A 23,473-nucleotide genomic window follows, 5' to 3' on the forward strand; every position below is an offset into this window, starting at 1 on the left:
GATTGATTTTTTTCCACTGTTTCAAATGTACACTGTAACAGGTTGTGTTGTTCTTCTTCTCCTTATATGTGGCCTCCACCTTTTGTTTACTATCGAGCATAAAATAAAATCATAGTATAATATTACTGGGTCTGCAAGGAATCATCATCGTCATTATCAGTTCATCTGCGAATTATATTTCGTGAATTTTCACCTTCCAAACTTTAAACAATCAAACATTTGGCATTTTTGATTGAAAAATGACTCCATTAAGTTATGGACTACACAAAAAACAGCTCGGACATGACATGACAAAATAAGTTGGTAAAAGTAAGAAAATAAAAATAGTGAGCATTATATCCATCCCCAACCTTCACCACCGGTAGAGACAACATCAAGTAAATGAATAATAAATAATAAATAAACCGGATAGAAAAATAGCAAAATTACACTGACTTGACTTATTGACTGATAAATAAATAAATAAATAAATATAAAATTATTTTTAATTATTAAAGTAGCAAATCTGAGGAAACCGATGTTGACATAGTAACAAATCAAAGTATTTGACATTTAACATTTTGACCTGAAGACAATGCTGGAGGAAAAGTCAGAGTATCACCAAAGTCATTTGTACCAAATTTCACAGCAATCCATCCAGCAGGTGTAGTGGTAAACCAGTAGACATTGCAACAACTGGTTAAAAAACAAGTTTTTGCATAACAGAAACAGATATTTGAATGATTTCAATTAACTTTCCAGAGTAATGTGGTGCCCCCCAAGGCACCACATTGGCCTTTATGCCTTCCTGTCTCCAAGGACATCGGAGCTGCCTGTCAGTGTGACGCTGCTCAGATGGTCATGTTTACTGCACTCCAGAGTGAGTATTTACTGCAGTCGACAGGGCTGGCAGACCCCACTGTCACAGCAAATGGTGGTGTTGGGAAAACAAACAGTTGTAATGAGACTGTATCTGTCAATTGAGACTGCTGAAAATAAGAACCGCCTAAATTCAAAACGGTGATAAAGGTTGTAATGTCACATGATGACAAGGTAAATCTAAGAGCAGTTTGACTTTTTTTTTTTTGGTGGTGGTGTATGTTCAAACAACATAACTCTTTTTGTGAGGTGTTTTTAAAGATATCTGTCATCAGTAGAAACCAGTGGGGTTGAGGTTGGGAGCTGCAGACAGGAAGTCAGACAGGAACAGTTTTGGTGTGTACACAGGATTTGATGACACTAAGAGGAATACAGAATATTGCAGGACTTATCCTTAAAGGTCCCATATTAAGCTAAATTTTGGTTTCATACTTGAATTTGGGTTTCTAGTAGAACATGTTTACATGATTTAATGTTCAGAAAACGCTTTATTATCCTCAAACTGCATGCCTGAATACACCTGTATTAACCCTCCATCTGAAACTCTCTGTTTTTGGGCTTGTCTTTTCAAGGCTCTCTCTCAAAAACGGCCAGTCTGCTCTGATTGGTTAGAATTTCGGAGTCTTTCACGTTTGTGTTCTTAGCATCTCTGCACCATAATTACAGCTGGAACATGACCTTAACAGCACCATAGTGGCAATTTCTATGTTCATATAGTATGGCTGTGACATCACAACTTCCAGGAAGTCTTGATGGCTCGTTAAGAGGCAGTTTCTGAATACGAGCTGTGTGCATTTTTCTGTGGACTGACCATTTTGATGCTGTTACTATATTTATATTAGTCCTATACTTGCTTATAATTAAAAAAAGACATGGAAGTCACCCATTTAGATTATGGGGCCTTTAATGCAGTACTTAACTGAGACTATTAAAGAGCTGAAGGTTAAAGGTCAAAGCAAGACCAAAAAGATTTGTTTTTATTTAAGCAAATGTTGAATGTGACCTAACTTTAATTGATCTAGACACTGTTTGTTCTATCACTCTCATGTCGAGCCGCAGCAGCTTGATGGAGTGAGCTGGGTGCTTAAACCTGAGGGATGATGATTTAATAGGCTTCCTACAGGAAATGATGTAAACCTGGTGTCTGGGAAAGGCTGACACTCGATTATTCACATCTGTGGAGGTGCGTTCTGTGACTCTTAGACAAAGCATCCGCCAAACTGCTGACGATGCTGCTGATTTTTTGCTGGGATAAAAAAGACAGCGGCCGCGCTAATCTGCAGATCAGAGAGAATCAGGGAATTCGTCAAAATGAAGTCGCCGCCGTTATCTTCGTAGCATCCTGATGTGGGCAAGGATAAGGTGTTGCTTAGTCCACTAAAGAGGATGATGTAATTTCCAGGCGAGCGTGCTTTCTCTCTCCTCCTCCTCCTCCTCTCCTCTGTCCTATGTGTGTGTGTGTGTGTGTGTGTGTGTGTGTGTGTGCGCATGTGTGTGAGCATTCACCTTCATCGTCTGTGTGTTTCTGAAAGCAGTAAGGAACAGAATGAATTTTTAATGAGGAGCAGCGTGGCTTCCCTTTGCTCCCTCAGATCGCTTTCCAGGACAGGGAGTCTCTCATGATCATAGCAGCATGCACACAGGAAGCCCTGGCTGAGAGCACACACATGAACACACACACACATATGAACACACCTTCACCTGGAAATGACTGCAGATGTGAACCCCACATGCATTTTTCTCTCCTCTCAGCAGCGTGACACACTGATGCTGCCTTACAGTTGTGTGTCTGTAATCAGCCTGCACTGTGCGTGTGTGTCTTTAATGTGTCATGCCGTGACAGGGCCAACGCTGCGCCCGTCTTTAAGGATGACTGCATGAACAAGTTGTGAAAATGAATCTTTTATTTACCCACAGTGTTCTTCATACCGCTAGCTCCGGGGCAGCTTGGCCACAAAGTCAGAACACAACTAGTATTGAAGGCTGTGTGTGCGGGAAATGAAATAAAAACTGAATACAACAGCCTGCAGGGCTTCCCTTCCCAATCCACATGTCTGCACTGATCACTGAACAGAATCCTTGCCCTCGATGGCACCATGCCAGTCTGAGTTAAGATCATAAAATTGTGAGAATTAGCAGATCGGTCTGATTAAATGATGTGAAATGAGCACAGATTGGGAAATACAGGGTGCATGTTGTGGACATTATGTTCTTCACCGTGACTCAGATGATGTTTCTTTTAAGATAAATTTCTTTGCATATGACGTCATATATCTGTTCACTGTCCAGATGAAGGGCAACTGGAAGCAAAGACTACCAACATTGCACAAATGCTCACGATGGCTTTTCCAATCAATAAAAATTGGGAAAAAACAAGAGTGACTATAAGGCCTGAAAATTCGAAGACATAAAGGGGAGAAGTGAGGGGAAAAAAAACAAAACAGCAGATGAATTTTCAGTCTGACTTGGGCTGAGTCAACTCATTTCAAACATAAATGATACAGCGCTGTGTTAAATCGCTTCTAGTTTGATGCAGTTGATACTCAGCAACTGTAAATCCCACCCCTTGAACATCGACTGGCCAATCATAGCATACCATGAGTCAGCTCTCATGCAATGGTTTCAGATTTTCTTCATTTTCAGGCTGTTTTGTGTTTTGTGAAATCTGTAGACATTGCATTTGACAGTCAGCATGCAGGACTTTTACTTGTAAAAGAATATTTTTACACTTTGGTTTTGCTATTTTTACTTAAGTAAAAGATCTGAGTACTTCTTTCATCACTGGGTGTAGCTATATGCTAGCTATGTTCCATATCGGTGCCCATGCGGGAGGTGGCCCACCTTAAAGGGATGCATCACCGATTTTCGCCCAGCTTTGTATTAAATGAGGGTAGTATGTGTAGATTAACTGTGATAAATTTTTCTTTATATAACCAATGCCTAGATACCCCTCCTCTCCCCTAAATGAAACAAAATGACATAATTGACATCATTTGGAGAAGTTTCCCTGGCGCTAGAGGCGCGTTTTGGTATTACCCAAGATTGCCCACTACCAGCAGCCAATTAAAAGAGTATACAGCTGATCAAGAGACACACCCTGTGTTCTTTTTCTCTCTCTTCCTCTCCCTCACAAACTTGGACCAAAATCATACCCAACAGTAAAACTAGGCAGTGCTGATCAAATATAAATCAAGGTTACATTACTGCACTGCCTATTTCTTGCCTAAAATGTTTTCGGAAATGTATTTTAATGCCCTGTTTTGCCATATTAGTGAGAGTCACTGTAACTGACAAAATTGCTGCTGGAGAAGCACACATACAGAGAGCTCGTCTGAATGCATATAGTTAATGAGAGGAATGAAAGATGTGGAGTGATCAAATACAAAATTGACGGGTCAATTTTGACTTTAATTGACGGGTCATTCTGCTTCCCATTCACCGTGTGCGCTGCCATGTTGCTATGAGGTCAATTCAACTGACTCGGTCCACATGCATCTTGCCCGTGTTTTCGATTTAGAATCCCCACTTGAATGGCCATTTGATCGCACTTTTCCCAAATCTGAGGTCTATTTTTCCCGGCTTCTGAGTACAATGGAACGTACTGCATAAGTGTGAGTCAATCAGTAAAACTACACAGCGCTGATCAAATATAAATCACAATTCTGGTACTGAGTTGCATATTTCTCGCCTCAAATGTTTTCAGGAACATGTTTTAACTTAGTGTTTAACTGTTATACAACCACCAGTTGAGCATTCTGGTAGTTGTAGGTTTTTCTACCTCTTGAGCAAAAGGATCGTTTCTCTGGTCATGCGATACCAGTCTGAAAAGTGATAATGTGTTTCTCCTGCAGTAACATCCTGGTTTTATGTGAGGTCCTTCTTTATATCACTGAAATACTTCTTTAATGGATTGCAGCCACTATTAATGCTGTCAGTTACATCTGTAGAGAGTTTACGTTACACGTATCCACTCCTCCAACCTGCACACTTGATTTTCACTTACTACAATATTTTCTTTTTAAATGCCAGATTTTAGAGCAAACTATTCTAATACTAAGACAACATCCCTCACAACTGTGGTAGTAGATGAACTGTTGGTTCTCCTGGAGATTTTTCAACACAAATGGTCTACAATAAAAGAATATTTGGTCTTTATCTTGTGCTTAGACTGAAGGCTATAATGTCATTGGTGGTACTGTGAAATGAAGCAGAAGTAATACTAACAGTGACCTTGCTCATTGACACTCTTCATGTAGAAGATTTTTTTTGCGTTTCCACTCTCTTCTCTTTGTTAACGCGCCTTGATTCATCCGTCACACTGCATATGAATTCATTTCATCAAGCGTCACCGCTGCCGTGTATACATGCCCTTGAAAGGTCACTTGACAAAACGGACATTTGCCGATCACTCCACATCTTTCATTCCTCTCATTAACTATATGCATTCAGACGAGCTCTCTGTATGTGTGCTTCTCCAGCAGCAAATGTAGGTCATACTCTTCTCCAAACGTCATCCTGTCAGAAATGTGCTTGTAGTACGAGGAGAGAGACGGGCTCGTCACTGCTAACCACATACTGGCTTAATTAAAATGATTACCCAATAGAATTAAGTGCCGATCACACGGTTTCTCATCTCCTGCCCAACCCCCCCTTCCACACACACTTTTTCCTCTTTTTCAGTGGAGGCCATGATATTAAATTTCTTCAGCAGCTTCGTTTAACTGTAGGGATTTAACTGAAGAGAAAGACACAGGGAAGGATGAGAAGAGGGATGAGGGAAGAAAACTGTGTTCAAGACGACACTTGTCTAATATGAGATGGGGGGGGGCACGCGCCGCACACACACACACACACACACACACACACACACACACACACACACACACACACACACAAACATACCTAGCAGCATTTACATAGATGTAATGAAACAGGGAAATGGATGAATACAAGCCTCCATCCATCTGGACATCTTGCCTGCCCTCTCTTTGCTGCCTTCCCCCTTAAACTCCCCCCTTTTCCCGCCCCTCCTTCCTCCTCCCAGCATGCCGCGCTGCTCGCCGCTGCAGCAGGGCAAGAGATGACATGTGGACACTCAGTGAATTGCCAATCGCCACCGAGAGAGGGAGAGAGAGAGGGAGAGAGAGAGGGAGAGAGAGACTGAGGGGAGGTGGTTTGACGCATCCAGACTGCAACCATTGGCTTTTTTTCCTACATTAAAGATTAGAAGAAAAAAAAAAAGAACTGCAGAGAAGCACTACACTGAATACTGGATGTAAGCCCCCCCACCCACCACCACCACTCCTCTCTCCAAGTCTCTCCCTCCTCACCCCTTTGCTTCTCTGACCCTCTCTCACGCCACCTCACCCTCTCCCTCCCTCCCTCTCTCCCTCACATACTTTCAGCTCAGGAAGAGAAATCAATAGCCACAAATTAATCATTCTGCCTTGGGCAGTCCAAAGGAGGAGGAGGAGGTGGTGGTGGTGTTGGGGGTGAGTGGGGGCGCCAGAGAGCGGGGCGTTTAGAGAACTACAGAAAAGTATTAGGAAAAATTTCTTGAGACGTGTAGAATTTAAGGATTTTGGGAACACACACACATCCAACCTGGACTATAAGAAGAGAGCGTTGACACGCTGCAATAGGTGTGGTGAAACAAAGCTGTGCACTGAAGATTTAAAGGGATAACAAACTGCAGAGTTTCCACTGTGAAAGTCAACTTTTGGAAACAAAATTTGGGTTATTTGTTGACCAAATACTAAAATGTAGCATTGATTTGATGGTTGGTGTTCAGGTTGGAAATGGGAGATGAACAGTCCTGACTATGTTTGTGATCAGGCATTTTTTCATGAGCTCTTTGTGACACCAAAGAACGTAAAACATAGTGAAGCTTGACTGTGAATTTGATTGGGTGCATGTACAGCTGCAACCAGAACTGTCAAATCACTCATTTTCCAGACGGTTTTTATTCCAAAGTCATCATATACCACCGTTTTTGCAGTGCTTTTGGCGTAAGATCTTTGACGACAAAAGCCACTTTTTCTCCCTACCTGATACGCCCCTGGACTTCATCAGCTGAGAATGCAGCCAGAATTGTTCCTGGTGTTATGATAGAGAGAGAAAGGGGTGGGTCTGTCTCCTGATCCACAAGAATTTGCTGGAACCTTGCTGTATATGATGTTGAAAGTTTTAGTTTTGATTAAAAATTTGCTAAAGGCATTTAAACAAAGTATTGTGTTGAAATTTGTGTTATTCCAAGTTCTAAATATTGACAGAAAGACTTTCAAATTTATTGTAAATGCATATCTGTTGCAAATATTTGTTATCAGTCTCATTAGCTAATAATAATTGGAATCGGCTCTGAAAAAAGAATATTGGTGGACTCCTAATACAAATACACGAGTGATTTGATGTCCCAAAGTAAGTTGGCAAATACGACAATGTGGTTTAAATTTGGTGTATTTCTTCAATAATGACACACGTTGCCACTGACATGAAATGGGCTGGGTTTGGTATGACATGTTTCTCTTATGTTGTGCTTCATATCACACAGATGAAAGACATTTGAAATTATTTCAGTTTGTCTTTTCTATGATGATTCGCAGTGCATTGTGAATGCTCTGCAGTCTCTATTCATTTATGGTTTCCGTTTTGTTTTTTTAACGACACAGCATTTGGCACTTTTTAAAATGAGGGCTGAGACTTCATAAAATAAAAGTGAATAACTCTGTATTTTAGAGTTCAGATATATCACACTGCCTCACACAATTCACTTTGTAATCCTGGGCATAAAGCAGCTGTCTCACAGGGCTGAGTTTGTCTCTCCTGCTGATGTGTGATGCCGCGCTGACTTACAGTATTGCACCTCAGAGAACTTACTGTAATTGGCAGCGATGGGAAAGGTGACTTTGAGGGTGTGAGCTCGCATTTTCTGATTCCTAACCGTTATCTCTGCTTTTTAAATGGGTTCGGCTTTGGTGGGAAAGCTCAGATATCCTTTGGATGAAGTCAGCGTGCCATTTGCTGTCGATGGAGCAGCTCCAGGCTGCACGTTTTGATGACATCAGACTCTTTGGCTCGAGAGGGAGGCTCACGATCACAAGTATTGATCAGCCTGTCCGTAGCCCTAGGAATCATGTGAATTTGTAAACTGAGTAATGTTTCCACTTGAGAGACATCCAATAGTATCTGAGATGGCGCAAGATTTGTAATATGGCCATGAGATATTGTGTTTACAGTAAACCAGCCTTAGTCACTCACAGGCGTATTTCCCCCCAGCTGCCCTGAACTCCTGCCGTCATATTCATCACCATCCGGACGTTAACTGCAGCTACCTCACTTCACCTTTATTGGAAATTGCAGCTGTGAGTTTGGCTTTTATGCCTCTCGCTGCGTTTGTCTTTGTGCTAAGGCTCTGTTATCTCTCCTCAATAACCTTATCTACTAAACTGCTCCAGTGTTGCTGAGCTCTGCAGTTTTCAGGAACAAGAGGACGCTGATGGAATTATTTAAATTGAGTGAAACCTCTGTTTGAAGTATTATTTGACAGAAACGTGCTGAGCAGATACATGTCTCATATAATTTAACGTCTTATTTAGGGTCAAGGGTAAATTGTTAAAAATCCTATAATTTGTCTACTCCTATATTGCAGTTGCCAGAAGGTACAAGGAAAGAGTATAAAGCAGCTTGACTGATTTTTAAAAATATGCAAACACATGCACACGCACACAAAAACATTAACACTTCCATGAAAACATGGATGCTTCACACACACCTTCCCTCTGTCAGCAAAGAACATCTATCTTTTAGCACAGTTTCAAGGTGGACGCCCAAAATTAGTGTTACCAATTCAGTATCTGAACAAATGTCTCCCCTTCTGTTTCTGACGTATTGAGTATAGGCCAGAAAAGTTTTTTTTTGTTATCATGTCACAGTGAAGCTGAACTTTGACCTCTTGGATATAAAATGTCAGCACTTTTTCATTTTATCCTTTTTCGCATTGTGTGAAATATTAGCGGGGTATGGCCAAAAACATGTCTTATGAAGCCACGGTGACCTTGACCTTCAATCTATGACCACTAAATTCTAAAAGTCATTCCTGAGATCGAGTTCTTGCCAAATGTGAGGAAATGCCCTCAAGGTGTTCTTTTGATAAGGCTTTCAAAGAATGAGATGAATGCAAGGTCACATTGACCTGGGGGGGTAGAATTGGTAAAAATGAAAAATCTATTTGGCGTCTCAGTTAAGTGGCTAATTTAATATTTTTAAGCCCAGGAAACAAATGGGACCATCTGCAACACAATAAAGACAGAGCCTTGTATCAGGCAAATGATGCTGATTTGATTTCCCATTCAACTGTCATTTCTGTCTATGGTTTGAACAGTTAAGCTGTCCTATGACGCATGATCAATCTTTAAAAAAATAAATAAAATAGGCTGGTCTCTGAATGCACTAGAAAGTTATGCACCTTTGCCACTCCCACCCCGCATCCCACACCCCTGTCTTCGGACAACTGATATTAACACTCACACTTGACTTCAATGCAAAATTTTGACCTCCTAGGCCATAACCATGGCTGCCTAAGGGTGGGGAAATTTTTATGGTCCAACATACCAACCAACAAGTTACAGAGCTGCTGGTCCCAATTAAAATTTACAAACATGTGTGACACAAGTGGGTCACATTTACCACCACTGGTTTATTACATATTTTTTGATATTCTGAGGTTATTTGAATATTTTGCCTGTATGGTGCTAGCAATTTTATTGAAGGAAAAATGAAAAAAAAAAAGAGGAAAAGCCTCATAAGATTTAAGTGTACAAAAACTGGGCTGAAAATTTCCACAACTAGACCTCAGCTTGAATTAAAAAGGGGAGAATGTTGCCCATCTGCCAATTCTCACTCCACTCAAACCAACAAGTAGTCTTTATTTGCCTGAGGACAGGCCTCTCTCTCTCTGTCTCTGTGTCTCTACAGGGAAGGTGATGGTGGGAGTGATATTTTACCAGACGCTTTTCAGAGGAGAAAAAAAAACAGAGAAGGATATGAGGGCATTGTACAAAAGAGGAGAGCGAGGTTGTTAAGATTAATATCATATGCTGGGAGGAGAGGGAAATCAGGGACAAGGCCAAAGCAAAGAGAGCACAGACACGAGGAAAACCTTCTTATGAGCTGCAGGTAATGAAATATGACTGAGGAGAGTCATTTAGTGATGTGCTCCATCCTGCTGAAAGAGGAAGCAACCAGGTGAACAAAACCTTTGGAACTGTGGTATTTTTACTTAAGGTGATGTAGAGTTATGTTACTCGCAGTGCAAGGGGAACCAAATTCAGGTCAGTCAGTCATGTTCGATCACCAGGAGCTGCAGTCCCCCTCAGCTTTGACACTGCAGTAAATAATGACATGATTGAATAAGGAAGTGCTCAGTGTGTTGAGCCCTGGCACTGAAATCCTTCCGACAGTGTCTGAACTTGTTGTGACTAACAGATTTGTGTTCTTCCTCCACCCCTGAGCCCATAAAAGGACAGAGAGCTCATTCTTGAACTTTAAAAATCTTGCATAAGACCGTTGATCACACTGTTAGGATTTATCTCTGCATCTCTCGAGGAGTTGGCAGCAAGCGACTGGACCTCTCTGTTTTCTCTCTCTCTCTCTCTCTCTCTCTTTGAGGATGTGGTGTAACTGAGCCTTTTTCCGGATGATGACTTATCGTTCCATGTGTTATTAGTGAGAGATGGAACACAAAACATCCTGTTTTCACTGCAAAGAAAGACTGACATATGAACATAGGAGTGAATCATAATTAATCACTGTAAATGTAGCCAACTGTAAAAAGTACCTCTCACTCCCCCTCACACAGAATATGATTATGGCTCTAATATTTAGGCTGGATGGATGGATTGATACATATCCAGCGTTCATTAACAGACAAGCTTCCTGGCCTTTTTTTTTTACTGTTTTATGTATATTTTTTATGCCTCCGCGCCGGCGATAGCCATAGCCAGAGACATTATGATTTCGAGTTGTCAGTTTGACCCTCCAGTTTCTGTGAACACAATCGCAAGACCGCCTTGAGAGAATTTCTTCAAATTTGGCAAAAAAAAAATGTTCACTTTGACTTGAAAATGAACTGATTAATATTTTGTGGCCATGGGTCAAAGGTCACTATGAGCCTGTCGGTCCCATTCTTATGAATGCAATTTCTTTTTTCTGATCAATTTTGTATTTCTTTTTCATTGTAACATACAAATATACATCTTATATCTTGTGTCTGCACCCAAATGATTGGGAAGAAAATAAATATACACCTCTGGCAATAATATAGCTGCTCATCATATATCCCCCCACCACCACCCACCCACCCTAAAGATCTCTATAAACACCAATTCAGGAAAAAAAAAACACACTCCCCATATCAAAGCAAACACCACATCACATCCATTACTCAAACTTTAAACTGAAAACGAATAGTTACCCCTCCACCAAATTGTAAATCACATTTGTATAGTTAAACAAAAATTCATGTGAATGAGTAAGAATGAATGCGATTTCTCAAGAAGGCTTTAAGGGAGTTTTTTTTTTATTATTTGGCACAAACGTCCACTTGGACTTAAGAGTGAACTGATTAGATTTTGGTGGTCGAAGTCATAGCTCAATAATTTAAATGTTAATTATGACAAAACTTCACACACATGTCTGGTAGGATAAAATGGTGTTAACATTTTTAATCCAAAAATGTCAAAGGTCAACTTCACTTTGACATCGTAATGTTCTGCAAAAACAGTTTTTGGGCCGATATTCAACGTAGGGCAGGCACAGAGGGGGAAACATTTGGTCAGATACCAAATTAGTGACTAATCTTGGATGTCCACCCTGAAACTGTGTTGATTGTATAGATCTATGTTCTTGTAACAGCTGGAAAACTGTGTTATCCAAGTTGGGGCTGTGTAGAGGGACAATATCAACAGCAATGATATATCAGGTGGAGTGACTTGGCTCTGGATGCTCTGTAGTTATAACCTGATACTCCACTGTTGGCAGAGCATTATGTTCCTGAGTACTATGATGCTGTACTACTGTACTATATCACCGCTGTATATGTTTACAGTTCAGGCATTTAGCTGAAATTCACATACACTTTCTCCAAGCGCCAAAACTTTCAAAGCCATTAACTTCGAGTCCTATTCATACTATAAAAACTACAAGTATTTCTCTTGAATTCTATAAAAATGCAGACTATTAGTTTTTGCTTTTATCAACCACATTAAAGCATTATGGTCAAGGTTTAATGTATTTTCAAATGACACATTTTGAAAAATGGCGAACAATAATCACTCTAGTTTGACTACATGACAAATATAAGGGCTCAGATCTTGGATCTGGTTGCGAATCGGTAAAGTACGCAGATTTGTTAAAACCACAGACATCTGCAGTGGTCCAAGAAGTTCTTCTCAGATCTTTCACTTGAATAAAAGTAGCAATACCATCATCTAAAAGTACTCTCTTGCACGTAAAAGTCCTGAATTCAAAATATTACTTAAGGATAGAGCTAATATTAGCAAACTTTACTTAAGGTATCAAAGGTAAAGGTACTTACTATTTAGATTGTCCCCCTTCAAAGTGTTATATTATTTTTGTATTTTGTATTATTTAGTTTTTAATCACTAGCAAATATAACAGCATTCTAATATTGTAGTTTATCATTGTGGAGCCGGTTTTAGACACTTTAGACACCACTGTATACTGTATACTGGGTAGATTAGTAGTATAGTGCTGCTGCAAGTCATTATATGAGCAGCTGTAAAATAAATTTAATGGTGTAAAAAGTACAATATCCTGCTCAAAAGCTTTGTGGAGTAGAGTCTGAAAATGGTGGAGCACCTTATCCTACACACTTACAACTTTCCAAAGCATGCAAACACTTCATCGAAGTCAAACAAACTACAACCTGTAACAGCTCAGAAATATTAGCAAAAAGCACAGCTGGCATGTGGAGAAGTAACCATAAAACTTCACTTACTTGAATCAAAAAAGGCCAATGTCAAATCCAGGATGGCAGTAAAAACAGGCAAACTCATCCAAAGAGGTAAAGAAAAATTAATCCAAAGGTCAGGCAGGCACAGAGAAAGGGTGCAGATCTAGCTTAAAGTGGCTGGAAAACATGACACAAAGCAGCTGACAATCTGGAAACCAATTGGGGAAAAGGAGCTAGTATATATATTGACAAGCTAAAGAGGAAAATGGAGGACAGAGGAGGAAGTGGGCGGGGAAAGTCAGGTGGGGTGACAGCAGGTCAGGAGGGAGGGGCTGCATGTGGGACAGGTGGGAAAGTCTGAGGACATCTGGTGGACAGGTAGAGAAATGGTAATGAAGGAAGAAGAATAAACACAACTGAGGGTTATCACCACAAATCCCTAATCTACTGTCCTTCATGTTAAAGTATGGACTTTCGATTGTTTCCTCTCCTTCCACCATGGATAAAACACCTGTACTACTACCACAACCACTACTCAGCTTCTAAAGTGAAATCTTGGCCAATTTTTGTCTGTGACTCGTAGCCGAGGAAGTTTTTGGATCCTTCTCCTAGTCAAATTTCTCATACCTAAAGAATAATCTGTTACAAGTAAAAGTCCTGCATTGAAAATACGTAATCAAAAGCATAATCATGAAAATGCACTTAAGGTATCAAAAGTAAAAGTACTCAATGCAGAAAAATGTCTGCTGTGACTGCAATTATATTTTACATCATTCGGTAATTATTACTCATACATTAATTAGAAGCAGGATTTTGCTGTTGTTGGTTAAGATGGAGCTCATTTATTTGAGAATATTACAATATTTGAGAAGCTGGAACCTGGAAATGTTTTTGCCAAAAACAAAAGATTTTCGTAATAGTTGGCATTTATTTTTGGGTGTAATCATTTTAGTTGTGCTTGTACATTTTTATATGTTTTGTAAGTAAAAATCATCATTTTTAAAATAACTAGTAACCAAAGCTGACAGATAACTGTAGTGGAGGCAAAAAATACAATAGCTGAGTAGAAATATAAAGTGACATGAAAAAGTTGGAAAAAAATTAAAAATAAACCTTTAGTGAAGTTCAAGTATCTCAGATCTCAATTTCACTACAGTACTTTAGTAACTGTACTGTAACTTTCTCAGCATTACATCAGTGATATTAGAGGTGGATGATGATGGCTGTTATGTAATAAAAGGTCAACATCCTCTGTTTGTGAACTTACCTTAACCAGGAGTTCACAATCCAGATCTGCAGTACTTTTGTGATATTACTGCAAGTGTTAGATGATCAGGTACAAACACTACAACACAGAACAAAAGAGAGAAGGATGGATTTTCTTTATAAATAGTATACAGCTAAAGAGAAAACTTGTGTGTGCATGTGGTGGTTTTCATGCCAGCGTGAGATGGAGAAGGGAAGAGTAGGCGGGCAGCTGAATACACAGCATATTTTGGTAGAGTGTGTGTGTGTGCATGTGTTTGTGTGTGTGTGTGTGTGTGTGTGTGTGTGTGTGTGTGTGTGTGTGTTGCCGAGAGCAGCACTGAAGTGCATTTAACAGGCTGGGAGGGCGATCAGGACCCCCAAAGCCCTGCAAACACAAGAGTGAGTCAGCCTGCACTACAAGCCTGCAGTCCTGATCATTTAGTTAAGAGATTACACAACATGATAATACTGTATATATTATTCACTAACAAATAGGGCAGATACTTACACATAATATAAACACAGTGGTGGAATGTAATTTAATATTTTTTTCCTGGAAACTTGAACAAAAACTCTCTTTAAATAATGTTAACATCACAACACAGTTGACTTACAACACTGATGTGTCATTTATATGTCCTGCGGGCGGCTGGTGTTGTGGGGACATGTCTGTGTCTGACCACATTACCCAGCATGCCCTCTTCTCTTTTAGTGTCCTCTTTGACTCACAGTATCTTTTTCATTCTTCATTTACATTTACATTAGCTTTTAATTGACACAATATCCAAAGTGATTTACACTGAGTGAACAGGTAGATGGTTCAGTGTCGAGCTCAAGGACACTTTGACAGGGTGTGTGAACTTTCAGATGCAGGCTTCTTTTAATCATTGTGGTACAGCAGAACACAGTTTAGGTTAATTGATACTAAGTCAAAGTTATTGACACAACTGGAAAGACACCTTCATTAGGGATGCATGATAATATTGGCATGTTATTGGTATTGGTTTTAAAATGAATTATCAGAATCAGCCAACATGCTGATTTCTGAGGATATGACAATTCTTTTTTTTTCTTTTTTTTATTGACAAAGTGAGAATATACGAAACATCAACCCTATGTTGAAGTATTGTTCCTATTTTGTACAATGAATGAATATAACATACACTGAAAAGCACTGTATTTCATTTCTCCATCTGGTAAAGGGCAATCATGATAAGAGTATGCAGAATATGATGTTAATTCCACTGCAGAAGAGCCTTGATGATCACTAAAGATAGATGGGAAAAATGTGGATATATCGATATCATTATCAGTTACTGGCCAAATTAGTTGTTATGCATTGAAGTATCCCATAAAGACAAAAAATCCAAATCATGCATCCCCAACATTCATCTAGATTTGTTTCCAGCCAAGATTAAAAGAATGCTTCACCCACAGAATGACTATTTGTATATAGCTTATCATTACGAGTTACCTCAAATTTTTGAATAAATCTTTGTTTTTCTGTATTGATTATTTGTGGCCACTTTTAATAACAGCAAACTCTATTGAAGCATCTGTTTGCAAACTTTCACACAACTCATGTAGTATAAGTCTCATCTATCCAGTCATATGCCGCTGCTTGTCTCCTGTGTAAAATCAAAACTTTATCCATTTATTTTATTTACAACACTGTGTGCTTGTATTTGTAGCATACTACACTGGTGACGCATGTCATATGACATATGTGATATATGTCATGTAATGTTACATTACATAGTCTCAAATGTAGTCAAAAACAAATGTTTTCTAACCAACATTACTTACTAAGTTTATTTTGAAAAGAGAATCGATATACTGAGTGTAAATTATGCATTTTCAATGAAAACTGAGGTTTATTTTGAAAAGACACAATGTGTGTAACAAGCATAAATTGACATGTCATCCCTGACCATGGAGCACTAGAGTGTCATAGTTTGACGTGTAAGGTCACTGATGAAGCGTCAACATTGGATGAGTTGGGAGAGTCGATATTTGATGAGTGAGAATGTGTTATATGTAACAGTAAATTCAGCATCTTTAGGTGTTGGATTGTTTGTGGGGCAAAATTAGCAGTTTGAAAAGCTAAAGGATTTCGGTCTCATAATTGTCCAAATGATCACGGTTGAGAAAATAACTGGCAGAGCACTTGATAACAAAAGTCCTGAGATGTCACCCTAATTTAGAAAATGCAAAACCGTGTCTTCTTCCTCAAACAGTCCGAATATCTGTAGCTCTGTTTCATGAACATGAATGGAGAAGCAGTAAATTATATGACAGTGATTACAGTTAAAGTATCTCACAGTAAATAGTTCAACTCTCTCCCTCTCTTGCTGCTGTGTTCTTGCAGCTCTCTCTATCATCCCTCCTCACAGTAATCGTTATTATCTAGACACAGCTGCATCGACTGCCTTTGATTTGTGATCTTTTATAGTCTCCAGTAACAGCAAAGTAGCCCCCCCTCTCCCCTTTAGATCTGTCCTCAAGTGTACCCACTGTTATTATTAATGGCGTTTGGGGATCCAGTTGATTTAAATAAGAGTGCGGCACGTTTCATAAGATCAATGTGCAGCTGTTTTAAGCGGGAATTTATGACGCCCAGGAACCGTCCCGCTGTGCTCACTGTGCAGATTTTTACGCTGATATCACAAGCTCACATCCAGGCTGTGTGATGTAAATCACAGGAAAAGGCCGACAGCGGGGGGTCAAATCATTTAGGGTTTCATCACAGTGAATGAGCATCAGCTACAACTTCATCATCAGCAGCGCAGAGCGGCGAACAATCCACCTCAGTGCTGCTGCCAGTTTATTAAACTGAGCTGAATTGAGTGTGATGTTTTCCAGGCTGTGGATATAAACCCGAGGTGAGAAAGTTTAAAGGACGCTTTGTTCTCCCGCTCAGATGCAAAGCGCAGCTGTGAGCTCCACGCACACATTACATCACCCTTGTTTCTGTGGAACAATAAGTTTGACAACAAGTTGAAAGCCATCTGATTAGCATCAGCTAACCTAAAGTGATAAAAGGGAAGTTCGACGGTGAGAGATATTGATTGAGCTGTTTTGCTGGTGAGCAGGATGAAGGGTTTGTTCACGCAGCTGAACTTGAAATACAACCTTCGGAGAGTTTTTCCTCGCATGCCACATCCTGAACCGAGGATGCATGTAAACATTTATTTATTTATAACATCTCCTCTAGTCGGTGTCCTCATGTGCCCTCACTGCTCCACCTCACTGAAAACAAATGCACGTCTACCAGATCTTATATGTTGAGGCTAAATTGTTCAGAAGATTCACACAACCTAGACTACAGAATACGTCAGATGAGTTTAATTTCATTCATTGGTCAACACCAAAAATGTGTAAATGCAGCTCCAGAATAAAAGTTAAAGTGTTTATCTAGAGTTGCATTAGCATAGATCTGACATCAGCTAATAAATTCAGATCAATAAATAAACTGTGTAACAAGGTTAATGTTGGAACTGCAAACGACAAAATTCCATTTGTTAAGGTTAAAATTCAAAGGTTGGGGGTCATCAAATATGAATATTTTCTGATTTTTACATCTTCTGTCATTTTTAATGGAGGGTCTTCCAATTTCAAACTGTTTATTGAACAAATAATCACTTTAAGCAATATTATCTAAAAAAAATGAATTGACAATTTCTGAATACTGCATTATGTGTTTGGTGGCACATATTGCGTTGAAAGTACATGGCGGCATGGTTGGGTTTAGGCACCAAAATTTGCTAGATTTAGAAATAGATTGTGTGTTCTGTTAAATAACTATGCTTTTAACATACAGAAGTACAGAAGTCCATGAATACATATGTGATTCAGTTATGTGACTTCACACTACCTAACTCCATGAAGGACATAAGTAGGTTGAGGTAAAAGATGTACAAGTCGAAGTTTACTTTCACACAGGACACAAACAGTGATCTCATGGATGAAAGTCCTCTGTGTGTTCACCCATCCACGTCCCCTCTCAGCGGACTTACTTGCTCTTGAACTTTCTGTGGGGTTGTACCATTAACCGCTGCCAACTGAGTGATGTAACATATGTGCCATCACCAGGTAGGCTAATGGTGATATATATATATATATATATATATACATTTAATAGTTTAAACCATTAGCTGATTAGTGTACTGTGTAGTGTAATTGTCACATTAATTTATTGTATTTCAATAGCTGTCATTCCCCTTATTGTATGTCCTCTCTATTAATAATAAAATAAACAAATGATTAAGAGATTATTTAAAGAGGAAAAAAGCATAATGTAAGATTTTTGCATGAAATCACCTTCTGCTCATCATTAATTTGATTTAAATACAAATACAAAGACGTAAGAATTCTTACCTGTCATGGTTTCCATGGGTAAAGAGCTTCCCAGTCTGTTAGCATGTTACTGTGGTCTCCGCTGGGCGAAGCTTTTAAGTTCATGCCGGTCCATTAATTCAGGTCTGAGGGATTAAGGTGGAGGTTTGTTGGAGTGCGGCGCTGTGCTGCAGGCAGGACTCAGCTCAGTCCTGCAGAGAGGACACTTTAGATCCTACAGCGGCGTGGCGAGTCCACCTGATGGTTAGTTAAGCTCAGTCTTACAGCTCTGCCTCCTGCACAGTCAATTAGAGACTTTTTAAACCATTACTTCTCTTTTTCCTCACCTTGGCCAGCAGTTTTTAAAGGCCCCAAGTTGCTACTGTCTGGACTCTCTTTATCTTTCTCTGGCCCCCAAAGGCCCCTTTACACTTTGAGATTTTCGGCTCTCTGAGATGAAAATTGACAAGAAATGTGATAGAGGGATTTGGGATAAATGTCCACCTGCAGTTTGTCTCAAACTGTCAAAATTTATTCAAAAATATAGGACCAAACTGTCACAATTACCCCTTTCCCACCAAAATTAGCACTTGCATACAGGTTTTTCAAACTCCTGTAAACTAAAAGGTTATATAGACTATTTTCCAATTGCAAATAGGCAAAGCTGTATACACTTTGCTGCAGCAGACGAGTCTGCCTTTCTGTGTGGGGTGTTTTGATGTGTCTCGTTTGATGTCACCAATCCTGCACATTGCGACATTTTTAACCTTACACCATCCTTGTTGCATGGTCAGCAGATGACTTCTATTTCCTAAAAGTAGGAATTAATTGAGTTCCACCACAAAAGATGATTAAAGACACTAAAGCAACTCGTTTTGTGTTTAGATGTTCACATTGTAGCTACGTTTGAGTTTTAAGATTGACTGGCTGATTTAAATCTGATGTTATGACACAGCATCAGACAGTAGCAGAATAACAGACAGAGCTATTGAGATTAGTTGTTTTTTTGTCCCTCTGTGGTCCACATTATAATTTGTAATTTCGGCTTACATCAACGCGTGGATGAGTCAGTGTGGACCAGTCCAAACTCTGCCTTTGCATCCTCATTTTTATTCTGACGCTGAATTTTACAGCATTTTACACCAGGTTTGGCAGATAGGAAGCAGCGCTGAATGTTATTGGTCAGTGTTGCTGTTGACAAACATTTTAGCATGAAAGGCATTAGCTCTAATTTTGATTTCTAAGTGCTTACAGGCTTTATCTTCTTTATTTATCTTGTCTGAATTTTCTTAAATTGGAGTCAATTCCTCCTTGACTCATTTGACTTTTCCTGCAGCAAATCCACCTTGCAACGTTTGCACTGTTCTCTTGCCTGTGTGTGTGTTTGTGTGTGTGTGTGTGTGTGTGTGTGTGTGTGTGTTTACGTTGCCTCTGTATGCGGTTTCTCAGTCGATTTGGGCAAAATGATGAGATGAAATGACTGAATAAACACTAAAGGGGGTGATTTTACTGGTGAGTTTTTCATCTCTGGTCAAGCCGATCAGTGTCACACAGCTGTTTTTAAATGAGGTCGTAGATGCGTCTAAAGACTCACGATCAGAAAATAGATGCAAACCAGTTTCCTCCTGCTGAGCTGATTACATGATTGCGATGGGCGTAGGTGAGGTGTTGCTTTGCAGTGGCTGTTATTAGCATGAGGTGTTTACTTGGCCTGCATTCTGGGAATGCCTCTCTCTGCTGCTGAGGGACTCTTCTGAGAACTGGACAGCTCTCGCCCCGTCTGACCAGAAGGCTGTGACGCACTCCACTGTGACACCGCTGACTCACTGGTTCCCTGTTTCCTGGATCTGTGAAATCTCATCCTACCCTTCGTCGTGGTTCCTGCCCCGATCCGTGACCTCACACGTCCCAGTGTGTCCACACGTCTGGACTGAGACACTCAGACGGACCACAGGCAGGAGAAATCCCTCCCACTCTCTCTGACATGAGCTGAGGGTGATGCGGCTCGTCTGGTCCTTGTTTATGAAAGACTGATACCGTGCAGAGAAGCAGAGAGGAGGAGACCTGATGGGAAAAATCAAAGAGTTAAAAACCGAGGCTGAAAACTGCATTTATCTCCATACATATTACTTTTCCTCTACGGGAACTAAACCGGTAGCCTGAAGCCTCCATCAACTGAAATTGTGAGAACCAATACGGTCTTGGTTTTTGGTTCTGACTAGGAGTCAAATGATATTGGGTTTTTTTTAGGACCAATACTAATAGAATTATTAGTAGTTAATGAGACTGATAACTGGTATTTGAAACCGATATGTATTTACAATAAAAATGAAAATATTTGTGTCAAAATTTAGAATTTGGAATATGACAAACTCTGACACAAAACCTTGTTTAAATGTCTTTAGCAAATGTTTAATCAAAACTGAAACATCATATAGTTCCCTGCAACTTTTTTTTCGATGTTTGGTGAAATTAAAAAACAAAAAAACAAAAACGAATGAATAAAAATAACTCCCTGTGGTTTTACGATGTTAAAATTCCTCCCATGCTGACACATTTTTTTGCATGTATTGCAGACTGCCTTCCCTGGTGCTGCTTGAGTGTAATAAGCACACTTTATTCACACAACTTTATTAGCATAAATACTATATTCTCATAATAATAACTTTTTTTCTTTAACTTACAACTTTATTCTCTTTATAGTAGTATTGTATTATCATAATATTATGACTTTTTTCTCGAAATTACAGCTTTATTCTCTTAATATTGTGACCTTATTCTCATAATGTTATGACATTCATCTCTGTATTACAACTTTATTCGATGATATTACAACTATTTTTTCCTCATAATATAATGACTTTTTTTCTTCTATGATATTTTTTTCCAGTGTTACCCTAATCCTCCTTTGTAATCAACTAAGAAATTCTATAGTTAATTGGGCCATTCTTCATAATAAATACTTTGACTTGTGGTACTTTGTGGTGCTTTAATTATATTACACTTTTGTACTTACTAAGATTTTTTAATGCAGGGCTTTAACTTGCAGTACTTTTACACAGTAGTATTGTTACTTATACTAAAGCAAAAGATCTGAATACTTCTTCCACCACTGGTCCTGCATTATTAACTGCATCTCTTTCCCCCGAGACCTGGAACTTGTATTCAGTTCCACCTCCTGAGCAGTTTAGGTTCAGGAACTCTCCCTGAAATTGGAGGGAAACACAGAAAACAGTATCTATTTTAGTTAGAGATTTAGTTCTTGTAGTGGAGAATGCCTGATACAGTATAAAAGACAGGAAGCTATAAATAAAGAGTGATTTGAAGAGAGGAGAAAGAAAAAGCAGCAGGCTGAAACGAATATGACAGAGAGGCTTCTGGCCTACCTGCAGGTTCACTGCTCCTTTGGTGGTGGATCACAGGAGATCTCCTCCTCCCTTTCTATCTCTTCTCCATCAACACATCATCTCAGGAGTAAACATACCCGCAGACCGCTGCTGCAGCTCTCAGCTCAGATGCATATGTGGTGCGGACATCCCAGCGTTCAGGGCAGAGAGGAGCTGCTTTGTTGGGGAAAGCGCTCAGAGCCGAGTCGTGGGAGGTCAAATGACTGTCTAACATCTGTCAGTCATCCTCCAACGAGCCGAAACCTGATGGCACCTCGCTGCCTCCATTAGTCTGCCTCCCACATCACCTACAGCTACAGCTGCTGCGTTACATACCTGCCAACAGCCTGCGAGATGCATCTTTATTCGCAGAGTTGCTAAGATTGTGTTCTTGTTGCTTCCAGGTTTTCTTAAAGCCTTAAAGAAACTGAGAAATAAAAGCAGTTTTCAGTATTAAACTATTAATAAATAATACCTAAAGGTGTTTTTTATGGTTGCTTATTTAGTCATGAATGTTTTATGTTATAGAAAAATACTTTCTGAATTAAATTCTCAGGGGCTTTAAACTGTGCACCTACTTTAATTGTTCTGCCCTCATTGTATGTTCCAAATATTTATATATTCTTTAAGCATTTTTTATTATTTCTTATCATATATTCAAATCCTGCTCCTTCTCTTCCTGTAAAAGGTTGAGATATTTTGATGACTCACCCTGCATGTGGGGGCGTATACATAAATGCATAAATTATGTCCTAGCAAATGTGATGTGGAGAAACCAGCTAACCTCTTTCATCATATAGAGAGCTGAAGTTAAAGCAGAACGTCTGGGTTTTGTTTTAGAAGTAAGAAAAACTCATTTGTTCATTTCCTATTTACATTTGTGATGACTTAAGTAACTAGAAAATAGCAATATATCTTGTTTTTAGCGGCCTTTAACAAATATCATTTCCCATAAGTCTTGTTGTAATTCAAAAATCATGGCTCAACTAAAGAAGTTCAAACATGTCTGTAACAACAACAACAGCAGCAGCAGGGCTTAACATTTTTAACCCTTTGAAACCTGGATCTACATCTGTTTCTTGTGTTACATTCGGACATCTTTCAGAAGCGTTTAAACCTTTTGAAACATGAGCAAATTGGTTTGAGAATTAGGAAAAGCTGACAAGAAAATAAACTACAGACTACGACATACAGAGACGACATAATTCTACATTTAAAGTTAATTACATTTACATTTTAGCACATTTTTCAGTCCATTTCCCTTTTTTTGTTTATTGTTTTTTGTTTTATTTCTTGTGCTAATTTTCAAGTCATTTTCTTGTAAGTTTTTACTAATTCCTTTTAACCAACTAACTTTTTAGTTTTTACTTGCCTGTTGGCAAGACGTACATTAATCCCACAAACTAGTTCTTACTGTATACTTACCTGCAATGTTTGAATAAGAAAAAGATGATCTGCCAAAAAGTCTGGTTCAAAATTATCTTGAAAAGTTAAAAAGTTATCTTAAAAAGCAATACCTTTGAGTGTACCTATAGACATCCTGTTTTCAGAACAACAATTCAGTTCAGACTAGTGTTGGTAACTTAAGTATCTAAGATCATTTGCATTCTTCACAAATGATAATTAAATTGTTGATTTTCTTGGTGGAAGCTGTGTTATAAATATGAATTAACTT

The 23,473-nt window shown here is 39.2% G+C and overlaps 1 protein-coding gene and 1 long non-coding RNA gene across 4 annotated transcripts in view; one reads left to right on the plus strand and one right to left on the minus strand.

Annotated features, from left to right (window-relative positions):
- Positions 1-13,108, minus strand: part of LOC148186432 (uncharacterized) — a 30,658-nt gene extending 17,550 nt beyond the window's left edge. For all 3 annotated transcript variants that reach the window (XR_015774834.1, XR_015774835.1, XR_015774833.1), the window contains exon 1: positions 12,875-13,108. This is a non-coding gene — a long non-coding RNA (uncharacterized LOC148186432). The remainder of the gene's footprint in view (positions 1-12,874) is intronic.
- The window catches only part of cacng2a (calcium voltage-gated channel auxiliary subunit gamma 2a), an 80,826-nt gene that overhangs the window by 17,431 nt on the left and 39,922 nt on the right, over positions 1-23,473 (plus strand). The gene's annotated exons all lie outside the window — the stretch shown is intronic.

Source organism: Plectropomus leopardus, chromosome 18 (genome assembly GCF_026936395.1).
Source record: "Plectropomus leopardus strain MGB_pleo_1.0 chromosome 18, ASM2693639v1, whole genome shotgun sequence".
Classification (NCBI taxonomy): domain Eukaryota; kingdom Metazoa; phylum Chordata; class Actinopteri; order Perciformes; family Serranidae; genus Plectropomus; species Plectropomus leopardus.